General features: G+C 40.1%; 1 pseudogene; it reads right to left on the bottom strand.

The window, feature by feature from the left end:
* Nucleotides 1–507: 507 nt before the first annotated feature.
* LOC117245390 lies at nucleotides 508–1,181 on the bottom strand (annotated as a pseudogene).
* Nucleotides 1,182–3,423: the final 2,242 nt, after the last annotated feature.

Here is a 3,423-nt window from a genome sequence, read left to right on the forward strand (position 1 = left end):
CAAATGATCTTTGAGGTTCCTTCCAACCCAAACTATCTTTTGACTGGATGATTCATTGTTTGACTAATATGTTAACAAGTAGATACCTCCTACAGATTTGAAATTCAATTTGGAGGAATAATCATGTGTGTTACACTTCCTAGTGCAATAGTCTGCTTGAACTATTGAATAATAAGCTACAAAGCCCTTTGAAAACATAGACATTGAAAGATAAATGAGTCATCTTTGTGTTTTGCTTGATTGTTCTTTCCTACTCCTGTTAACAAGCAGATGGTTATCCTGACAGTATTGCAGCAGGTTCTGTGTAGTTTTTCCAGCTGGAGGTACAACAGTGTATTTCACCTAGGGTTGAGTATTGAATATGTATTTCACCATATTGAATGTATGCACATCTTACATTAGCTTAATTTGGCCTAATTTAGTTCAATGTTCACAGAATCATGGAATCATTTAGGTAGGAAAAGACCTCTAAGATCAACGAGACCAACCTTTGACCGACCACATCAACTATACCGCATCACTAAGTGCCACATGTAGTAATTTCTCGAACACCTACAGGGTTGATGACTCTACCACCTCTCAGGGAAGCTTGTTCTAATGTTGGATGGCCCTTTCTATGAAGAAATTCTTCCTGACACCCCTGGTACAGCTTGAAGTTATGTCCTCTCACACTATCACTAGTAGCCTAGGTGAAGACTGACCACCACCTTGCTACAACCTCCTTTCAGGTATCTGTAGGGAGTGATAAAGTCACCCCTGAGCCTCCTCTTTTCCAGGTTAAACAGCTGAAGCTCTCTCAGCTGTTCCTTATAGGAGTTACTCTCTAGACCCTTCACCAGCTCCATTGCCCTTTTCTGGACATGGTCCAGCACCTCAAAGCCCATTTTGTTGTGAGGAGCCCAGACTGGACACGGGATGATGTGGACAGTGAAGTGAGGCTTCAGCAGTGCTGAGTACATGAGGAAAATCACTGCTCTAGTCCTGCTGGCCACACTACTGCTGATACAGAACAGGTTGCCATTTGCCTTCTTGGCCACCTTGGACACACTTGGATCATGTCCAGCTGGCTGTCGACCAGCACCACCAGGTCCTTTTCTGCAGGGCAGATTTTCCAGTTGCTCTTCCCACAGCCTGTAGCACTGTCTGGGGTTGTTGTGACCCAAGTAAAGGACCTGAACCATTGAACCTCATCCCTTTGGCCTCATCCTATCACAGTCAGATCCAGACTGTGCAGATCTGTTTGCAGAGCCTTCCAACCCTCCAGCAGATCAACCCTCTCACCCAGCTTACTATTGTCTGCCAGCTTGGTGAGGGTGCACTCAATCCCCTCATTCAGATGATCAGTTAAGATATTACACAGGACTGAGCTCAATACTGAACCCTGCAGAACCCCAATAATAACTGGACTACAAGTGAATGCAGCACCGTTCACCACCACTCTCTGGGCCCAGCCACAAAGCTGTCTTTCAACACAAGTGAAGAGAGAACCTGTCCAAGCCATGGGCTGCCAGGAGAATTCCATGGAAAACATTATCCAAGACTTTGCTGAAGTCCAGGTATTGTTGTTATGTTTACTTGAATTTCATTTTGGTTTGATATGGTTTGGTTTGCTTTGATCAGGAGGTAGCTTTCATTAAAAGAGGAGAAAGCATAAAGGCGATATCAGATTAATAACTGACTTGAAAGATACTAAGATTAAGCAGACAATGGAAAGAAGGACTGATTAGAAAGGGAAAAAGGAAATTAAGTCTGTGTTTTAGAGCTCAGTGATGAATAAAGTAAGAAGTGCCAAAAGTCAGGTTTGCAGAGGAATTAAAAGGAGAATCACTATTTCTCAAAATCTATGTATAAAATAAGATTAAAAAGGAAAGAAATAGTGGGACTTCTATGTAGAGGTAATTAGGCAAAATTTAAAGAAAATTCTTATTTGCCCTCATTTTCAGTAAAGGTAATAATGGAGAACATGGAACCAAACTAAAATGGCCCTTAAAGCAGAACGAACAAAGTCAAAATGAAGGCATAAGATAAAACCAAAAATAGACAAATAATTTCAAGGCAGATGGATCATAAAAAAATTAACTCTGGTTAAACAAAGGACAAACAAAGGGTTTGTCCTGCCTAGAGAATAAAGAGCTTCAGGAGAACTTAAAAGTAGCCTCCTTGTACTTGTGTGGATTTACTGAGAAGACACAGATGAGCTCTTCATGGAAGTATACAGCCAGAGGAGAAGATCAACCTAGTCTGACTTCAGAGTCCCCCTCTCTGAGCAGAGGGTGGGACAACTCGTAGGGGTCTCTTCCAGCCTGAATGAATCAATGTGAAAACATTGCCCCAAAATAAAATGAGGCCTGGGAGAGCACAGTCACTGTCTCAGCTTATGTATGAGATGAGACTGAACAGAAGGAGGAAATGTAAAGAGAATTGCTGGCCCAAGAGCAAATAAATATTCATACATTGACCTTGAGTAAATTCAGTCTGAAATGAAAAGATTTCTACCTGTTAGGGTCATGAAGATTTTGGAACCACCTTCCAAATGGCAGTAGTGAGACCCAAGACTAAACTTGTTTTGTCTTGAAATTTGATTCCTGTATGGAAAGAATTACAGTATGTGTCTTCCTGCTACAGCATGTAATTCCAGGTCTGTGGCTAGGCTGATCTTCACAAGACTCATCTTATTCCTAAGAAAACTCCATTGTTGTGACCTACTCTTTAATACCCAGGGGGTCTCTAAAATTTGTTTTTAAAAACGTGATGCAACAGACTTGTAACATCCTCCTTCTGCAGGCAATCAATTGTAGATATTATTAGGAGGTAACCAGAATAAACCCATGTATTTACCAAATAGAAAAAGATATCATGTTTCTGCCAGTCATCCTCTGCTCACAATCGTCATGATCAGTTGAGTAGCACTTTGAGATGCACACTGCAGGGGCTATTGCTCCATTGTAGTTAGTGTTCAAGGATTCATTCCTATTTGGTTGCTATTAAACCAGTTTGTATTAATGTCCTTCCTTTATAATTGTAATTGAGTATGATAATTCTGAGTGTTCTTTAATGAAATGCTGTTGTGTTTTCTTCCTACTGATAAGAATGCTTTCTAAGCTCTTAAATTCAGTTCTGCAAAAAAAGAAAAGTTGTATGTAAACACTTCTAGAGTTCTAGATCATTTAAAGCAAGAGTTTCAAAACTTGAGATAAATGCCATCAAAAGATAAGGGGGGAGAGAGATTGAGAGCAAATTTGAGTTGTTCTATAGAATTATTCTTTTCATATTGCTGTGGTGTACTTACATTTGGAGCAATTTTTTTTGAAGAACAAACCTAAACCATCTGGTAGCATAATACTTGGTTAGTGCTTCATATCTATGTACTGGATGCACAGAAAAGCTTTGATTTTCACAATGTCTTTCTGAGGCAAATGAGAT

This window comes from Parus major, chromosome 2 (genome assembly GCF_001522545.3).
Source record: "Parus major isolate Abel chromosome 2, Parus_major1.1, whole genome shotgun sequence".
Classification (NCBI taxonomy): Eukaryota; Metazoa; Chordata; class Aves; order Passeriformes; family Paridae; genus Parus; species Parus major.